The 21,379-nt window shown below is 39.3% G+C and overlaps 1 protein-coding gene across 1 annotated transcript in view; it reads right to left on the bottom strand.

Annotated features, from left to right (window-relative positions):
• Positions 1 to 21,379, bottom strand: part of PBX1 (PBX homeobox 1) — a 354,301-nt gene that overhangs the window by 140,387 nt on the left and 192,535 nt on the right.

Below are 21,379 nucleotides of genomic sequence, written 5' to 3'. Positions count from 1 at the left end.
TATTGATTTGACTTGATTTGACTCCCAAGTCTAATACCCTACCCACCATTTTATGCTGCCTCCCATTCTGCTGGGTTTTCGAAAGCATACATTTATTGTTCTAGTAACCTGATTCAATATGCTCTCCAGGTCAAAAGTAGCTTTTAAACATTCACTAGAAGAGAATAGTCCCAAGCCCCATTTGCTGGGTACTTCCAATCCTACAATAATTGTGCCTAATTAATTTCGCTGCATTAAAATTTTCTACTATGGGTAATTCAGCATAATAAATGCAAAGTGAAAGAGGTTACTTGAAACCTATGTATGCTTACTTTAAGGCATGTTCCAACCATTTAAAAATGTTGCTTCTTTCTCATCAAACTACTTCTTGGTATAATATTATCTTCTTGTAAGTATAGACCATAGCCTGAGCCACTCAAGAAATTACTGATAATGTTTCAGTTCTTAGACAGAATATTTAGTCTTAATTTGTTTTCCTGTGGGATGTCTGAGCCAACTTGCAGTAATATTTGTTAAAACAAAGTTCTAGTGCAACAAAATCATTTAGATTGGTCTTAGTAGATCACTCTAATGATAACAACAATAATAATAACTCATTTATCTAATGCTTTCAGCATAGCATCTTACCTGCATTATCTCATTTGAGTCCAACTCTAATCCTACATGGTTAGTTTTTATCTGATTGGAATTATAATGAGATTTGATATGACCATGCCTGAATGCAAGAAAAATATAGTCATCATGCATTAGGCACACACATATAGAGGTCCACATAAAATAGATACCCCATGGAAGATGCCCTATCCAGAACTACAAAGCAATCGTTTTTATTAGTGATCTTTTCCCTTCTAATAATGGAAGAGGAGATACATGCAAATATTCCCACAAGTATATGCACATATCTGCAGTACATATGAAACATAAGCCTAAATACATATGATAATGTTTATGTATAAAAATTGGCCCATTTGCAAATAAGCTGGCTTAGCTGAAAATTGATTGGTAAAACCTACTCCACTTCACATATGGGGGTAGGCAGAAATACAGGAATTTTAGATTCCTGGCTTTAAAAAAAATAACAACAAGTTTATATTTTTAATCTCCTAAATTGTATTAAGAAAACAAGTTCACTAAAGAAGTCTGCTTTTATTGAATTAAAAAGTTATGAAACTGTTGAAATAATTTTTAAATTCTACCTTCAAGGAGCATACAAAACAGCTGGCTTGTCTAAACAAACCCAACAGTATTCTTGAAGATTTTTCATCTAATATCTTTTAAGCCTTTTTTCAAAATTCCCTTTATATTCAAGCAGCTCTTCTGTGCTCTGTCTTTGATAATGTATTTGATTTGGACTATTTTACTTCTTCAAAGACTGATCTTCATTAATGCTTGTTCCTTCCCTCTAGTGGAGAGATCCCTTTTTTCTTTTATATATTTTGTTTATACATGGCTGTTTTCATGTTGTCACTCCCATTAGACTGGGAGCTCCTTGAGAGCAGAGACTGTCTTTTACCTTTTCTTGTACCCTTGTACATATAATAGGCTCCTAATGGTCTCTGCCATTAGTCAGAAGTCGGCTTGATTTTGTTGGAAACACTTAATGCATATTGATGGCATTTTAAAGAGAAGAGAAGTATGACACAGTATACCTGATCTTCTCCTCTTTTACCTAAAAATAATTCCCACTGAACTATGGGATTTGGGGAGAGAATACGTCTTTGTATCTCACTTAGGTTCATCATTAAGGTTGGACTAATGGAAAATTCCTTGAATGGGTCCATCAGCCTGCAAAGCTTCTAGAGAAAATGTCTTTCTCCAACACTTTAATAGGGATACAAGGAATCCTTTGGGCTAGTATAGAGACTTACAGATGCTCCCTCATAAAATGTCCATGAACATATACTGCTAATCTCATTCCTGCCTTGCCCCCAAGAGATTTTGGAATTCTTGGTTAAGGATCATATAGATATCAGAGACTTAGAGTTTAAAAAAATCCTAAAGTTCATCTAATCCAACCTCCTTATTTTACAGATGGAAAAACTGAGGTCTGGTTGGCAAAGATCCCACAGGAGCAAGTGGCAGATGGAATCTGATCTCAGGTGCTCTGATCCCAATTGCAATGTTCGTTCCATTTTGTGACATCGTCTCTAGTTTTACCTACTACTTATCCCCATTGTCTCGTTGTCTAGAAATACCTTCTGTATTTTTTGCTCTAATACCCAGGAGTGCTTCTCTCTTCTACCTTGGCCCAGATATACAGTAAGGTTTTTCAGTGACTCACAAAATTGCCAACCCAGTAACCTTAAAATAAATACTGACACCTCCATTTGCTACGGGAGGGTGATGCTGCTTTAGGAAGCTCTTCCCAGATCATTGGGCTCTTCCAGGCAACGTCGCACCAGGCCTACTAGCAATCCCACCAGGTAATGAAAGGTCTGACAGCTGCCTCCCTTAGCAAGGCGAAGGGTGCCGACCTCCCCTCTGCCCCTCAGCCTTTCTGGGGCACCTGGTGATCCAGAAAGGTCAGGACAAGTGAAGACTACGCTAGTGGCAGGGGCAGGAGCGGCAGTGGCCGAACCCAGGCCTCCACAGAGAGACCTGTGGTTCTCAGGCAGGCCCCAGCGCCTGTGCTCACTTATGTGGCAGACTTCATAAGGCTCCGCTCTTTGACTGGCGTTGAGTTTATGTGAAAGTAATTAACAGTAATTAATCCTTAATTACAGTAATTAGCCAAGTCGCAGTAAATTAAACCACATCTGGAGCAGATGAGGGCTTCCGAATGGGAGGCAAAGAGAGGCGACAATCGGGGAGATGCTGAATTCATCTGACAGCATCTGATTAAGTCTACCTGTTGCCGGCAGCCTCATTTGCATGTTGTTTTTGTTTGCGTTTCCCAGTAACCCTTTCAATGGTATTCATAGCCTGGACCTCTCTGTCCCCCTCTAAATACCAGTTAGGTAGCCCTGCTGCTAAGAAATGAGGGAGTCCCTCCACAGCCAGCAGGGACCTTTGGTTTGGTTTGGTTTGGTTTATCTGGGCTTGCTTTGTCAATTCCCTCACCCTTACTTAACAAAAATATAAATAGCAGGACCTCAGCAAAGAGCAGTGCAGAAGAGAAGAGACTAGGGCTCAGAACTGTCAAAGGGTGGGTATGTGAGCTCATGTGCGTGAGTGCACGTGTGTGTTCACTAGCATGCTGGACGTGAGAGAAAAGGAATAAGTTCCCAAAGCATCAGCTTGAGAAAAAGAGGAGAAATGGATTTGGTAAGATACTCTTCTGTAAGTATGCAACAGAATCATGCCTTTATCATGGAAGACCCTGGACCACCATGGAGTGGGGTTCTAGTCTTCAAACACCTATCATGCATATATTCTCTCTCTCTCTCTCTCTCTCTCTCTCTCTCTCTCTCTCTCTCTCTCTCTCTCTCTCTCTCTCTCTCTGTCTACCTCTCTCTCCTCTTCTCTCTCAATCTCTGTCTCTCTCCCACTCCCTCCATCTCTCTCCTTCTCCTTTTCTCTCTCTCTGTCTCTCTCTCCTCTTCTCTTTCTGTCTCTCTCCTACTCCCTCCCTTTCTCTCCCTCTCTCTCCTCTTCTCTCTGTCTCTGTCTGTCTGTCTGTCTCTCTCTCTCTCTCTCACACACACACACACACAAATACTTCCAGACTGCTTGAAAACAATGCTTGTGTTATGTTGTTTTCCTAGAAGTGATGATGGAATTTCATTTTTCCACTCTCTTCAACTACCCATTACCCTCATGACCATCTATTTTCTAGAGGTGCTATACATGGATATTGTCATGAAAGTGAGCAAAATTAACTTTCTTCTACTGGATGGACTCCTGGAACCTTTTCATGGTGTAGTCTAACCCAATAAGCTATCATGCTTGCCATTCCCTAACTTGATTTTTCCATTCATTACTTCAAAGATCCAAGGGTTTGTCTCCTGCACCTTAATAGACAGTTAGGGTGAGTTTTTCCTGTAAAAAACATATATGTTATCTTTGGACCAATCTTTGGATGATAAGCATTATTTGGACAAATTAAGCTGGTCCTCAGTTCCCAGACTGTACAGCCCACTGATGAACTCATATTCTCTTCTGTTCTCAACCAAAGGTATGAGGATGTTCAGTCATTTTGAGTCATCACTGACTCGTTGTGACCCTTTATGGAGTTTTCTTGGCAAAGATACTAGAGTGGTTTACAATTTCCTTCTCCGGTTTATTGCACAGATGAGGAAACTAAGGCAAATGGGGTTAAGTGGCTTGCCCAGGGTCACAGAGCTGGGAAGTGTCTGAGGCCAGGCACTATCCAATAAGTCATCCACTTGCCCTAAACTGACTACAACTAAATGTATGCCTGCTTCTTCATTCTGTCATCTACCTTCTGCTGCTCTTTCTAAGGCTCCGAACTAATGGTCCTTTTCCCTCTGTGATTACCTTCCATCTACAATGCCTATCCTGTGTGTGTGTGTGTGTGTGTGTGTGTGTGTGTGTGTGTGTGTGTGTGTGTATCTACATCTTGTCTCCCCACTAGGTTGTAATCCACATGAGGCTAGAGACAACTTCTGCCCTACTTTGTATATTCAATGCTTAGCACATAGTAAATGCTTAGCAAAATCTTCAGACTGATTCATGATGATATCACCAACAAAAGGGACGATAATATCAATCTTGAAAATAATGACAACCCAGAGGCACTGTGCTACAGGGAAAAGAATTTCTTAGAGTTGGGAGATGTGGCTATAATTGTATTTGCAGCCTACCTCTTAGGGTTGCTGTGAGGCAACTCTCCTGTAAACCTTCAAATGATATGTAAATATGAGATGTCCTATCATCCTGGGCTCACATAGGGCTTTGTGCTTACAAGGAGATTTCATGTACTCTCCATGATCTCTTCCAAGCCTTCCCAGAATCCCTGTGAATGCTAGAGGAAGTACAAGTATTGCTGTCTCCATTTGACTTTAGAGAACATGCAGACTCTAAGAGTTTGAGTGACTTGCCCAAGGTCATGCTGTTCATAAGGGGAGTGAGGTCTCAAGACCCATGACATCTGACTCCAAGTTTCTGCCTCTTTTCACCAGAATACACTGGATCTGAGTCTAACTCTTGGAAGTTCCCTCAAAGAGATGAGATTTGCTTGTGTCAATGTGGATGCAACAATGATTCTACTTATCTAAATCTGCCTTGATCACTTTGTGTCTATTTTATTGTGATTACATTTGTGACAGTTATTTCGAGAGATGAGATATTGTTTCTCCTTGATCATGTACAGAAGTCACCAAACATCAAATTCTAGACTTTGTGTTTAAGACATAGTTTGTTTTTTGTTTTGTTTTTTTACTGATAAGATTATACCATGGGGATAGTAAATACAGTGGTAGATTCAGTCAGTAAGAACTGAGTTTGAGTCTTACTTTTTTAAAATGGATTTGAAAGTTATTTATTATATACTTGTTAAAAACAGAAATTGAATAAAATGGAGATTCACAGTGTCATTCAGAATCTGCTTTTTGTATTATATGTCTTTTTGTGGCATAACTTTAGAATCTGATTTGAAATTTTTTATTTAATTATTTTAAAATATTTTTCTATGATTACGTGATTTCCCTCCACTCCTCCTACCTCCCTCCCCTCCTCCTAACTCCCTCCCATAGCCAACAAGAAATTCCATCCAGTCTTGCTTCTTACTCTATTTTATGTGTCATCTATTGCATCCCTGGCCATTATCAGTTGTCCTGACTTTTTTTTTTTGCCATTGACTTCCATGATTCTAGAACAGAGAGTGAGGCTGACAATTCTCTGCAACTCTGCCTCACTAAATCCAATTCATGCACAAGTCATCACTCATCATGATGTCACTGGTCTTCAGAAATGAAGAACAATAGGGCAGATAGATGGCGCAGTGGATAGGGAGTCAGGCTTGGAGATGGGATGTCCTGGGTTTGAATCTAGCCTCAGACACTTAGCTGCTTGACCCTTAGGCATATCACTTTACCATCAGTTGCTTATTCCCTCCCTGCCCTTCTGCCTCATAACCAATACTTAGCATTGATCTGAACACAGAAAGTAAGGGTTAAAAAAATGATAACAATAATATGACTATGCAAAAATTGTTTCTTTCTGAATCTCAATGGTCTCATTCATAAAATGGGAAAAATAATAATAGCACTTACCCCAGAGGACCATTGTATGACTTAAATGAAATAAAAATATGACCAAATGCTGGATAAATGCTGACTGTTCTGATCTTGATGTTGATAAATGTTAGAGATAATGAAGGATAGTGACCCAGACAAATGGAGGCATAAAAGAAAGCACATAGTCTCAAGGGTGGAAAGTGTATGCAGCTAGTCAGATCTGCACACTTTGGAGGAAGTGTACTGCTCTGTTTCAGAGATATATCAACCCTTTGATTCACTGGAGTGGCATTTTAGAAACGACCTCTTTTTCCGCAATAAAAGCTTCCCCAATAGGCAGAAACAGACTGTTCAGATTTATTTCCTACCCAGAGAAAGAATCCAGCCTAATATTTTTATTCTTTCCATTTTAAACATCCAAAGTCAGTCTCAGGGGGACAAGGCATGGAAGGCCATCTTGACAGTTCTGCTTTGATATGCGTATCACTAAACACCTGGGTTTTTCCCTTTGTTCCCAGCCTCCATCTAATGGAAGGGCAAGGTGGGCAAATGAAGAATAGGCTAGATGCCTGTTGCAACTCCAGGAAAATCACCAGCAACAATCCATGCTGGGAGTTGGGTATAGTGATACAAACATGTCTTCATCTGCTTGGGATCATCCCAAATGGATCCAGTTCATTCTGACTGATATAATGGACTCTCTTCCATAAAGAAACACTGATTTTTGTGTCAGGAAGAAAAAAATCCTCAAGAATATGAAAGAAATCATTGAAAATATATTTCAACAGGTAAAATAAAATAACCACAATAACTACTACTCACATTTGTACAGTGCTTTTGAGCTTCCAAAAGGCTTCCAAAAGTACTGTCCCCTTTAAGTGTCTCAACTATCTCATGATATAAGTAGCAAAGAGTAGGTTGTCTACTGTTGCCAATTTTACTGAAACTGAGGTTTAGAAAAGTTTAGCCTTTAAAAGCCATGGATCGATGGGGAAATGACTGGGGATGTAGACTCTAAGTGATCACCTTAATGCAAATATTAATAATATGGAAATGGGTCTTGATCAATGACACATGTAAAGCCCAGTGGAATTGCCTGTCACTTATGGGAGGGATGAGGAGAAGGGCGGGAAAGAACATGAATCATGTAGCCATGGAAAATACTCCAAATTAGTTAATTACATAAAATTTTTCAATTAAAAATAAAAATAAAGGCAGTAAGGGTTTCTGATTCAAAGTGCAGGTCTCTTTACGCTCAACATCACAGACTTAGAGATCTATGTGTGTTACAGGGAAAGTACAAGTTTTTCAACCATTATAGTAGCTTAACAAGTTGAGATTAGAAATTTAAATTATCCAGCCCTAACCAGAAAGAGGCATTTAGATTTGTAATATAAAAATTGATCCGAATAAGAAGGGGTCTCCTTCTCTTAGGAGTTCCTCTAAAATGTATGGAAGAGGTTCATGCACTAAAGTTATGTTCATACTTCATCTCATTTAAATAAAAGCATTCACTCACCCCTTGTGCACCTCATAGCTTTGTTCCATTTTTAAATTAAGAACTGTAAAACTATGGTGACATTAAATGATTCAATTTGGTTTAATTTGACAAAAATCTCTCAATGGGCTGCTAACATTCAAGACATTGTATTCTACATTGAGAAGACTAACATGAAATCAAAACCATCCCTGACCTCAAGAAGATTCTAGTCAAGAACACTATAATAATAGCTGGCATTTATATGCTAGTTTATATTTTATCAAGGTTAAATGTCATCTCATTTGATCCTTTGTAACAACCCTGTAAAGTAGGGATCATTATATCCCTGTTTTACAGATTAAGAAACAGATGCCCATGAAGATGAATGACTTGTGCAGGGTAACTTGACTAATAACTATCTGAGGCAGGATTTAATCTCAGGTCTCCCTGACTACAAAAGCCCTCTCTCTGACACACTTTACTATCTAGCTCTCTCCTAAATAATTATGACAGAAGATATCATATAATAAAGGAAAAAAGAGACAGGCAGAATATGGTCAGGAATATAAAGAGGGGGAAAATGATGTTTTGTGAGGTGGAAAGAATAAGGGGAGACTTAGCAAAAGACTGGACAGTGGAGAATTTCAACAGGTTGCAATGTGAGAAGTGTGAATTGCAGGGGTGGTTCTCCCTGTGGGAATGAATACAAAGCTCAATAGAATACGAAAAAAATTGTTTAGGAATCAGAAAATAGTCCTGGTGTGCTGCAATATAGAATGTGAAGGGAGATGAAATACTTCCCTTATAGTAAACTGGGGCCAGCTTATGCTTTCTGAAAGAAGGCAGAGAATTCCATTTTTTTGGAAGCTAACTAAAATTAAAGGAATACCAAGGATCTGTGATACTAGTGTACATCGATTCTTAACGTTTGGGGGCTTTCAGGGGTACTGCTAAAGAGGAAAAGATGTCTCGGCTATACCATCTACCTCCAAATGTGTGAACAAACGTGATTCACAGCCTAAGTAGAAACGCTCATAGAGGAAGCATATGGTTCCTATTACTGTCATTGCAGAGCAAAACAAAAACAAACAAAAAAGTGTTGATGTCATTGTAAAAAATTATTTTTTAAGAGATAAGTTTAGCTGGCTGAGGGGATAGAGAGCCAGGCTGAAAATGGGAGGTCCTGAGTTCAAATCTGACCTCAGAGTTCAAATCAGCACCTATTGCCTAGACTTTACCATTTTTCTGCCTTAGAACTGATACTTAGTATTGATTCAAAGGCAGAAAATAAAGAGTGGAAGAGGAAGGGGAAAGAGGTAAAGAGACAGACATACAGAGACAGAGTGAAGGAGAGGAAAAGGAGGAGAGGAGAAGAGAGAGAATGAGAGAAATACTGAGACAGAGAGACAAGAGATAGAGAAAGACAGCAAAAGAGAGAGTCCCTTTTGATAGTCATGATCCAAGGTCCTCAGACCCTTCCTTTTGGAGTATACCAGAGGACAGAGAATTGGATTCACTGTCTGCTAACTTCAAGGAAGGAGTGAAGGTTGGATTGAAACTGGAAAAAAGGAAGGAAAAAAAAGGCACTTGCTTTTCTGATTCCCAAAGAAGAAATGTAGTAAACAGCAACCACCAATTAGAAACATGGAATGTGGAAGCTGGGGAATATGAAGGGCAAAGAAGTCACATCCTAAGGAAAACTGTTCAGTTCCATCTTTGTGATGTGAGTTGGTAGCTGATGCCACTTTGGCTACAACAATTATGGGACACTCTATCAGATCACAAGTGACAAACCATATTTTGAGTATTATACTACTTTTATTTTTCCTATACTACTAGAAAAGACCTAAGGGCCCATCTAGTTCAACTCCTCATTTTAAAGATGAGGATCTGAGATTAAAAAAGGATGAAGTAGTTAGCCCAACGTTACACTAGTACCAAGAAGCAGAATAAAGAAATAACTGAAGACCTGTGATGCCTAATCCAATACTCCCACTGTACTGGCTCCCTCTCAGAGAGTTATGAGGGGAGTGACCACATACCAAGGAAGTGAAAGAAGGGCCAACAATGTCACAGAATGGTCTAAGGATCCATAATAAAGTGAATACCAAACACCAAATCCCTCTGGAGTTAAGAGAGAATAAAGCAAGCTGGTCACTGCTAGAAAAGAAACCAATCCAAGAAAAGTAAACTCCCATTTTGACAGCATTTTGGAAAGAGAAAAGGAAAAAAGAAATAAAAATTATATGTATGTATGTGCATGTGAAAAAAACATATATATAGATATATAGATATATGTGTGTGTGTATATTTTTTCCCCTAATCCTACGGGGGAGAAAAAAGTACAAGTCATTTAAGAAAATATCTACTAGCCTCTTAGATAATTAAAACACACTCAGAAATGTTAACCTAACTCTATCTTTGTTCCTGATGAAATGTGCCTCTTTTTAATGACATCTGGGACTAAGTTAGCCAGTCTCCCTTGAAAGCACTCCTGTCAATTGTGCTTTTTTTGATTTGTATGCACATGATTACACATGTAAGCATTCATGAGCAATAGGAACCATATCTGATCTCACAATATTTCTTACCCTTCTTCTGCATGTTAATTGTATAGTCCATTGCTATTTACATACCTTAGGATCATAGACTTATTTTTGGAAGGAAACTTAAGAGACCTTCTAATAGAACGCCTTCAATTTAAAAATAAAAAAACATTGGGACTGAACAGGTTAAGTGACTTGCACCAAATCACTCAGTTCTTTTTATTTTTTTTCCCAAACACTTATCTTCCATCTTAGAATCAATATAGTGTATTGGTTCCAAGACTGAAGAGTATTCACATCCATAGAAAGAACTGTGGGAGTAGAAGAAAAACACAGAAGAAAAACAACTGTCTGATCACATGGGTCAATGGGGATATGATTGGGGATGTAGACTCTAAACTATCATTCTAGTGCAAATATTAATAATATGGAAATAGGTCTTGATCAATGACACATGAAAACCCAGTGGAGTTGCTCATTGGCTATGGGAGAGGGGTGGGAGGAGGGGAATGAAAGAACATGAATCATGTAATCATTGGAAAATATTCTAAATTAATTAATTAAATAAAAATTTTCAGATAAACAAACAAAAAAGACTGAAGAGTAATAAGGACTAGGCAGTAGGGGTTATATGTCATGCCTAGGGTTACACAGCTAGGAAGTGTTATGGGGCCATTTTTTAACACAGGGCTGGCTCTCAATCCACTGAACCATCTTATCTTTCCTCACTCAGCTCTTCAGTGGAAGCAATGAGATTTGAATCTATGCCCTCTGGACTCTATATCCAGCATTCTTTTCACTGTACTCTGCTTTTGTTGTTTATTCATTCAGTCATGTCCAACTCTTTGTGGCCCCATGGACCATAACATGCCAGGCCCTTCACTATCTCCCAAAGTCTATCCAAGCTCATGTGTGATTCTTCGATGATACTCCTGATCCATCTCATCCTCTGCTGCCTCCCTACATGCCTCTCTGAGAGCTTGGTGTATATTATAGTAGACATTTTAATGAATCGTTATGTCCCATAATTGTCAATCACAGGCCCATCCTTTGGGGATGAATTCCTCCAAAATTTGCTAAGTCAGTCCACAGATGACTGGCATATACAACAAGAGGCTGTACTTAACTCTATTAGTATTTGGTAGGACCTTCTAGAGTGTATACTCTTGAAACATAGCTTTAGAAAACTCAGGATCACCTCCATTCTATGATGAGATACAAGAGGAAGCATTCCACTCAATAAAGAAGATCTCCCTAAGAAGCAGAGTTATCCACAAGTAGAATGGGCAGCCTCAGGATGTAGTGGCTCTCCATTACCAAAGTTGTCCAAAAGAAGCTAGATGCTCACTAGATCTCTCTGGTTGGTAACAGGACTCTTGTTAAGGTACAAGTTGGATGAGATAGCATCTTTGCCTCCTTCCAATTCTGAGGTTCTGTGATTCTTTGGAATAAGAATTCAATGGAAATGTAATGGGAAGAAATCAATGGAAATGCATTTGGGTAGGTGTGAATATTTGTTCATAGGTATATATGCAGGTGGAGACACACCAGAATTTTTAAAAAATAATAACTCACAAACATCTTTATCTCAACCCAAAATTTAAGCGGGTGGTCTCCCTTCAAGTCGTTTATAACAAAAATTTGATTTGTGACATGTAATGTTCATTTATTAGCTTAGTTGTAAAGTCTAAGTGAAAGGTACTCCAGAGTGTCAAGTTGGAAGCCTGAGGAGAGCAACAGGTCTCCAAATCTATAGCTCTTATCACTTACTTTCTAACTCATACAAAAGAAAAGGACTTGTGATTGCCTGGGTGATTGGATATGACGGTTCTGTTGGAAAGGACAACCTCTTCTCTTAATCATGGGAAACATTAAGTTGATTGTATCTGTCCCTATTTAGTAGGAAAGCACTAATTGACCTTGCAAAATATTCTTTGATTAGGGTACCCTAAATAATCATCACCAAAAATATTTATCAGCAACAGGCTATGATGCTCACTCATTTGGAGGCAAAGTGAGCTAAACAGACCCTGCCTTCTAGGAACTTATCATCGAAGGTAATTATTGTGCCAATATCTTAAGATATTAAGACAGAGAGAGAGTAAGAATATGCAATAAGCAAATACATAAATTAAGTAAGTTAATTATTGAATTTCATTATGTGCCAGCAAAGGGATACATTTACTCATTCATTCAGAGCCTGCTAAAGGATCAAAGTATTTATCCCCAGAGTCTTGTAACTTAATAAAATATAAGTTGAGTGGAGCTTTAGCAGAATGATATCCTATTGCCTTGCTGAGGCATCTAACCAAAAAGGAAGTAGAGCAAGGCTGGCAACTGGAATGAAACCATAAATGGGAAAGAAAGGCTTTGTGCAGCCATGAAGCCAAAGAGTATTGAAGGGGACATTGGAAAGTCACATCTTTGGAACCACATCATTCCTTGATTTGTGTGAGATGGGCAGGTTGCTTTTCACCACACTGAATCTCTGCATCCTAGAGTTTAGCACAATGCCTGGGCACATTGTAGGCACTTCAAAATGTTTATAAATTGATTGCATTCTGCTGTATAAAATGAATCCTACTGCCCACCTACAGAGACTCAAAAAGCTCTCTTTTCTTAAAATCAGATTTTTTTCATGAATAATTAAGTGACATGCTGACTGGCAAGGATTTTTTGTTTATTACAATCCACTTTTTTATTTTTTAATCATAGAATTATATAGAATGTCAAAAGCTAGAAAGGATTTTATGTGTGATCTAGCCAACTTGTACCTTAAATGACAAATGATCACCCAGAGGTCATTTGCTAGAGTAAAGAGGAACCCTCTACTTCTTGGGATAGCCCATTCTACTTTTCAGGCAGTTTTCTTTTGCAGGAAGCTTTTCCTCATATTAAGTGAAACAATGTTTCTCAGAAACTTAAAACCAAACTTTCCACCATCTTATACCTCTCGACCTGTCAGCATGTAATAAATTCAACAGATTTATTTCAATTCAACAAACATGTATTGGGAGACAAACCCTGGTTGGCACTGGAGGAAACAAAAAGATAAATAATGATGATAAATGATCAAATCCTCAACTATGTCATTGCTGAAGTTAAGAACACTGAGTTGGCCATTTTATACTGCATTCAATTATTCCAACCACATCAATGACTAATTGCCAAAGAATTTATTTGATCAACCATGTGTTGTAATCCAAATAAGCCTCTTGGAACATGGTCAAAATAACTTAACCACTTAAATGTCATGGTTTAGTTACTCTAGCTATGTCAGAGTGGCCTTGGTGTACCATTTTTCCTATCAAAGTCTACTCTCATAATACTAACCCATTCAGTCACCTATTAAATTACAAGAATTTTAGACTAAAATTTCCTTTAATTTGGTCCTAAAAGGTAGAAAAAGGCAGAGTGTGTAGAAGTTGCTAAGAGAAAGATTTTGATTCAAAACAAAGAAAAGTTTAATGATTACAACTGCCTCTAAGATGGATTTTTGAGTTCAGGGCATTTGTGAATTGCACCTCTCTTAAATATTCAAATGGAGCCCCAATGATCACATATCAGTGATTCTACAGAAGCAAATCCTGCTCAGTGACAAGTTAAAAGGGATAACCTCTAGGGGCCTCTCCAACTCTAAAATGCTATGATACTCTGATTCTGCAAAACCAAAGGCAGCAAAATAACAGTGTATTTTCTATGCATCTCTACCTTAGAGAGTCTGATTTCTATGGAGATTACTGGAAACTGATCAAAGTAACAAAAGCTGACCACTTCCAAATAGTTAAATGAGTCATTACCCTATGGTTAAAAGGACCTAGAAGGGCATCTCATTCAGCTCCTTATCTCTCATCAAATCATTCAGGTGGGATTCAAGTATTTACTGTTTTTTGTGATATCCAAAGAGGGAGATTCAAGAAAGAGCTTTGACAACTTTCAGATTCTAAGAGGTCTTCCAAGTTCTGAAGTAGCTGAGATAACACTTTATGCCTCCTGAAGAGCAGAGTTAATCCAATCACAGTGCCAGTCATCTTGGGCGAGTCACTTCATTTTTCTGTCTTAGCTTTGCTGCCAAGAAATGATGGATTGCTACTTCACAGTGAGGCCAGGAGGATTTTCTCATGTAAGCAAAGAGCTTTGAAGATAGGAAGCCAGACATATAACAGGACCATTAGTTTTGCTCTGAAATGCTTGCATGATGGGTCGGGCATCAGATGTTCCTGATTTCTGCATCAGACTGAGAATGCAAGATTTGCAATGGTTTAAGGTTTGCTGTAAACATCAAGACTATTTTGGTATACTGGTAATCAGCCAATCTGACAGGACAGCAAGTGAATAAAAGCTTACCTGTGGACAAAGGGATAAAGGCCTTGGAGAAGTCAATGTAAATGCAAGAAAAGCAAGGTGACAAGTTATAGTCTGACACAGAGGTAAGAAGAGAGACAGATTGACTGGACTGATTCCTTCCTTCTTTCCTTTCTTCCTCCCATGACTTCTTTTCCTCTCTCCTTTCTTCCTTCCTCCATTCATTCTTTCCCTCCCTCCTTCTTTCTTTCCCTCTCTCCCTCTTTCTTTCCTTCTTCCCTCCCTCCCTCCCTCCTTTTCTTCTTCTGTTACATACTATAAGCACTGCCCTCTACTGATTCTCAGGAACCCAGGCAACTCCAAACCACCTGGCCCCGATGCTCCCAGTTTGTAGCCATTCCACTGGAAATAAGGGAACACTCCATCCTAGGGACAGCTAACCCTTTTGATGGCTATAGAAAGTGAACTCAACTGAGCCTCATTTCAAAGCCCCAAACCTTTTGGGGCTCATGCATCATTAGCCTGCATCATGGTTCCCAATCATTTGTTCCCATAGAACAAGGGCTCTGAGTGGTCTGACAGAGGAATGGACAAATAAAAGAATTCTTCTTCTGCCTTCCCATTCACTGACTGCATGGGGTGAGGTGAATGCCAAGCTTGTGGGGCCATAAACACCAGAGGGAATATTATAATGAAAGCATAGCCCCCAAATTACAGTTTACCATGAAGTCACAATATTTGTCATTCAAAATTCAAGGGCTTAGCCTGTTCAAACATCTCTAGAGGCATAATAAGGCCATTTGCCAAATGCACTGAGGGCATATGAAATGTAACCAGGAAGTTAAACTAGACACATTCCTAGTCCTTCTCCACTTTAATCCCTTCTTCAAATAAAGGCAAAACCCATATGAGAACCTCTTCCTAACCCACCTTCCCAACCAGTTCCTCTTAAGGAAATAAAGATAAACACTGCAGATGCAAGGGTCCCCTTTTCCTGTTAAATGTGTCTCTGTGAAAAGAAAGGCTCCCTAGAAATCAGGGGGCTAGCCCAAGGTCCCTACTAAATCACTTTACATAAATTTAATAAGGCATTTAGCTGTCTTTTTATTTTGTGTTGTCACTATAAAATAAGACTAAAGAAAATGTTTCTTCTATCTAGAATAATGCTTGGAAGGAACCTTGGAAATTACATAATATAAGATTGAAGACCTCTAGAAAATTGGGGAGCTCATTCCTCCCAAAGTAGCCCAATTCTTCTTCTTCCTCTTTTTTTGACAGTTCCAGTTCCTAGGATGTTGGGCTTAAATCTGCTTTCTTGCAACTTCCTCATGTAAGAATTGTGCTCAGAAAAAAATGATAATAAATTTAATGACATCATTATAATTATCAGGAAGAAAAGGAAAAAAGGAAGAAGCATTTATTAAGTGCTTTCTATGTATCAAGCACTGTGCTAAGCACTTTTCAGATATTACTCATTTGATTCTCACCACAACCATGTGAGGTAGGTGTTATGATTATTCCCATTTTATAGTTGAGAAAACTGAAGCAGAGGTCAACTTGCCTAGAATCACAAAGCTAATGTCTGAGACTAGATTCGAACTCACTCCATAACCAATATTCCATTCACTATGATGTCACCTATTAATAATGTATAAGTGTTATTATACATATGTACATATTGATTAGTGGACTAGAAAGCTCTTAGTCTTTAATGTTTTGACCATTGGATACTGGTAGTCAACCCCTCTTCCTGGATCTTCCCTCCTCCCTGGGTTTTTGTGAAATTCCTTTCTTCTCTTGTTACATAGATCTGGCTTCTCCTTCTTGGTCTTTTCAGTCAGTCAACCAGCATCTTTATGTTGTACTAGCTATGTGTCAGCTGTAGATGCATCCATACTGGGGTTCTTTCATGTAATTTCTCCTTTTTTTATTACTACCTTTCTCAGTGATCCCATCAGCTCCCATGCTTTCAACTACCCTTTCTAGACGAATGGACTCCAGAACTATGTATTCAACCTAAATTCTCTCTTCTGAAGTCCAAGTCACCAAATGCTGTTTGGATATTTCCACCTAGATATCCATTAGAGACTTAAAACTCAACATATCTAAGAGAATTCATATATCCCTCCCCCGTCCCCACCACTTCTTTCCAATCCTCTTTATATAAACATCTCTAGAAGAATAATTAGGCTACATTCCTTGTTTTGTGTAGGGCATCATTATCCTACCAGTCATCCAAACTTATAACTTAAAGAGTTATACTTAACTTTCTACTCTCCTTCAAGCCCACTGTCATTTCATTCAGTCATTTCTCCAGTTTTTCCCACTCTTCCTTCAGTCCTCTTTTCTCCCCTCACAGAGCAGCCACTCTAGTTCAGACCCCACCACCACTCACCTGATCTATAGGAAGAGCCCCCTGCTTGGCCTCTCTAATCTCTAATCCATCTATGTATGACACAAAATTTGTATTCCTCACACATTAAGTCTGGCCATGCCATCCCTTCTGCTCAAGAAAATCCAGTGGCTGGGGCTCTGTGGATTGAGAGTTAGACCTAGACACAGGAGGACCAAGGTTCAAATCTGGTCTCAGATACTTCCCACCCTGAGCAAGCCGCTTAACCCCAATTGCCTAGCCCTTGTTCTTCTGCCTTGGAAGCAATTTAGTATTGATTCTCAGACAGAAGGTAAGGGTTTAAAAAAGGTGGGGAGAGAGAGAGAGAGAGAGAGAGAGAGAGAGAGAGAGAGAGAGAGAGAGAGAGAGAGAGAGAGAGAGAGAGAGAGAGAGAGAAACACTAGTGACCTCCTCTGGACTTTTAGATAAAATGCAAATTCCAATGTTGGCCATTGAAAATTCTTTTCTGTCTGAATTTGAGAAATGTACAAAATACATAGCATTACAAAGGAAATCAATTATATTGAAATACCACAAGACTACAGTTATATGCCTGTATATATTTGTGTGTACGGACACAAACATAAAATATAAATTCAAAGGCTTTACATTAAGAATTTCTACCCTAGAGAAACTGACTTCCTTGCAGTTTCCCATACATGATATTCCATTTCCCTCTCACCCAACCTTTGGATCAGTTATCCCTACTACTTGGAATGCCTTCCCTTCTCACCAAAGCCTCATGCTTCCTTTAAGGTCTAGCCCAAAGGTCACCCTCTACATCAGTTATTCCTTCATCCTGATCCCACCCAGTTACTAACACGGACCACATCTTCTCTTCTCCCCACCGCAGATTACTCAGTGTTTACTCATCGTTTTCCACCAAAAGAATATAAGCTTCCAGAAGACAGAGACTGCTTCATTTTGACCCTTGCATTTCCAGCACCTAACAGTGCCTGGCACTGTAGCACAATAGGCACTTACTAAAGATTTCCAAATTGAAAAGAGTGCCTTAAACTGTGATTATTGATTCAAGTCTCATTCAACTTCAGGAAGACTTATGGATCTTGCTTCTCTGCCCATTGCTGAGAATGGGACAAGTCAAGGTAACCCCAGCACATCCACCACTGAGGGCAGGGAAGGCAGAATCATAAAAACTACAAAGTGAGCTTGAAGCTTCCAAGGAGGTTTTTGTTCACATTTGGGGCAGAGAAAGGCCAGCTGCCATTTTTCCTCAACACATAATGACATGAACCTCCTTCCTGAAACCCAGTCTTGGATCGTGTTTTAGGCTAGTGGCCATTGACAGTAAACACATCTCTAACATACTTCAGCTCCTTCTAGGCTGTAGGCTCAGGCCCCTCTTCTCATCTGCACAGTTCAAATTAATTATACACTTTAATTTCATGAATTATTAATTTGATTCTGACTCGGCAGCTTATGATTATCCACCGCTACAGACTATACAATTCCAGCTTCATTAAAACATCACCAGCTGCCTGAGAGACAGACATTAAATAGGGGAGAGCAATAATAAAATTAAGCTTCCGGCGCATAGCAACAGAGTTCTCTACAGCCGCCCGCGTGCAGTGAGGGGTCTGCTGCCTGCCTGGCCCAAGCATAAAGGAGAAACTCCTTTTAAACAAGTCTATTCCCTTTATCAGCAGTTTGTTTCTGGGGCTGCCACCACACACATCGTCTCAGCTGGCATGGGTGAGCACTCATCTGACCATCACCTTTTCTCCACTGACCCACTGCCCACAAGGCCTCCTGCTTTTAACTCTCCGATAACCATCTCTGTTCTGAGTCCAATCTGGTTGGAACTCTAACTAGTATTCCACTGTGCTGGCTTCAGAGGAATGTCTGTGAGTGTTGGTGGCCCAGCAGGGCTGCCAAAGATAACCCTCTTCCTTCCCCTGATTCTCTCTTCCCTCCATCTTCCTCATCCCCCTTCAAAAAAGAATGCAAAATTTGGGAGCTTGCATTTGTGTGGTACCAACTGAAGCCAAGATGGGATTACTCCTTTCCAACTCTCTTTCCATGTTCATGCTCTTTAATGGGGAGTTACTTAAAAACAGGAAAGGTCTATCCAATAAGGGCACAGTGCACCTGGGACTAATTTTGCTTCTTTTTAGAAACATATTGAGCAGTTCGCCATCAAAAAAGGAGTTTCTGCTTTGTTTCCGGGGATTGTATATCTTTCTGATTGTCCCTCATTTCCTCAAAGAGTATATTCAGAAAGAAAAAAAATCTAAGGATGCCATTACTAACACATGCATAGGACTTGAAATGAAAATGATAAAGTGGTCATGTGGCAGAAGGTGGAAGTATGCCAAAGAAATGAAAAAGGAGAGGGGATGGGAGAATGGGGAGCAGGAGAGAAGAGATGGATACACAGAACACCTTTTTCTTCTATCTCCTGTTCAAAAGCACAGTTAAGAATGCAGAGTCCTCTGTGGATTAATATACTACCCAAATAAATAAAACCAGCCCTCTGCCTCCCAGCAACTTGGTGGCAAAACAATTTATAGAAGGAAAATGTTGGAATTTAGACATTCCATTTAGCTGCTTCAGAAATCTAAGGACCCCGAACCTTGTGGGATTTAAAATCGATGGAATTAATTAAGGGAGATGTCCAGTGCTCTCCACTAAGTAATCAGCAGGTACAGTAGACCTGAAATTCTATAAAGAAAAATGGAAAGGGATGACATTGAGGGAGGCAGTGGGGATTAAAAAATGAGCATCCAAGTAGGAAAGGCGCACACCCATTGATCGCTGCATTAGGGATTAAGGCTTCGATGAGCAGCAAGAAGATTCTGTAACAGAAAATGGTTACAGAGGATGAGCATGAGCACAGTAGATATATATAACCTCTGACAGCCAGGCACAACCAAGGCAGAGGACAACTCACCAGTGAACCTTGGAGCTAAAAGTTGTGTGTGTGTGTGTATGTGTGTGTGTGTGTGTGTGTGTGTGTGAGAGAGAGAGAGAGAGAGAGAGAGAGAGAGAGAGAGAGAGAGAGAGAGAGTTTGGGAGGGGGCAATGAAGATGGGATATGGCTTCTAAGAAGCTGTTTTTCTTTCTCTCCTGAATGATCACATCTTCTCCCCTTCTTCTCATCTCTACCCCAATCCCTCCTGCCAGTTTCCTTGAAGGGAACCTAGGGGGCACAGACAGAATGTAGGGTGGAGGAAGTGGAATGGAGGGAACCATTAGGTAGTCGCCTGGTGAGAGACTCAACAAACTGTAGATGGAAGGAAGGAAGGAAGGAAGGAAGGAAGGAAGGAAGGAAGGAAGGAAGGAAGGAAGGAAGGAAGGAAGGAAGGAAGGAAGGAAGGAAGGAAGGAAGGAAGGAAGGAAGGAAGGAAGGAAGGAAGGAAGGAAGGAAAGAAAGAAAGAAAGAAAGAAAGAAAGAAAGAAAGAAAGAAAGAAAGAAAGAAAGAAAGAAAGAAAGAAAGAAAGAAAGAAAGAAAGAAAGAAAGAAAGAAAGAAAGAAAGAAAGAAAGAAAGAAAGAAAGAAAGAAAGAAAGAAAGAAAGAAAGAAAGAAAGAAAGAAAGAAAGAAAGAAAGAAAGAAAGAAAGAAAGAAAGAAAGAAGCTTAAGTGCCTTTCGAAGTTCATCCTTCCACAGCATCATAAGATATTCCAGTGCCTCTCAGGGGGAACAAAGGTGGGGGATTTACAAGGATACTTAACCATGGGAAATAATGGCACTCTATAACTGCGAAGTACTATGCTCCACAAAAACACACAATACCCCCTCTGAATCATTAGAATCTTCCTTACATCTGTGCTTGTAAAAGAAGGGTCAGAAACCATCAGCCTATTTTATACAGGATGGGTAACTGAGGCACTTGGAATGCTGAAATCTTTTGTGTATAACATATGGAAATCAAACTTGGGAAGCATGATTCCAAATTTAGTAGGCTACTCAGTCAGCAATAACCTCTTATTAAAAGACAGGTCATTAGTGGTAGATTCCCCCTATATATAGTTGTTCTCCTGAACACAGCAAATGAATGGCCCTAAAAGGCATTGCAAAGCACCGGGCTACTCCATTTGGGCTCAGATACCAGACGTCTACCATTATTATCTTCCTTTGGAGATTCCATTCTCTTGGCACAGTATATATCTTGTGTGTACATAGTTATCCTTCTGTTTTCTCTCCCTTTAAAACAAGGGTTCTCGACCTTGGAATCCTTGAACTTTTGTTTAAAAAAAAATACTTAGATAAATGTATTTCAATATTACTGGTTTCCTGTGTGATCCAAGATATTTAAAGTATGCATGTATAGACACATATAGGTATATGTTTGTATACAGACATACATGGATTATATGTGTATATACATAGAAACATATGCACATGTGTGTATATATAAATAAAAAATGGTTTTAGGTATAATATAAGTCTATATATGTGTGTATGATGCTTGGCACACAGTATGTATTTAATAAGCATTTGCTAACTGATTGATATTAAAGCAACTGGAAAAGAATGAAAGAATTAGATATCCAAG

Source organism: Monodelphis domestica, chromosome 2, assembly GCF_027887165.1.
Source record: "Monodelphis domestica isolate mMonDom1 chromosome 2, mMonDom1.pri, whole genome shotgun sequence".
NCBI classification, from domain to species: domain Eukaryota; kingdom Metazoa; phylum Chordata; class Mammalia; order Didelphimorphia; family Didelphidae; genus Monodelphis; species Monodelphis domestica.
This window is presented reverse-complemented; position numbering and strand designations above follow the sequence as displayed.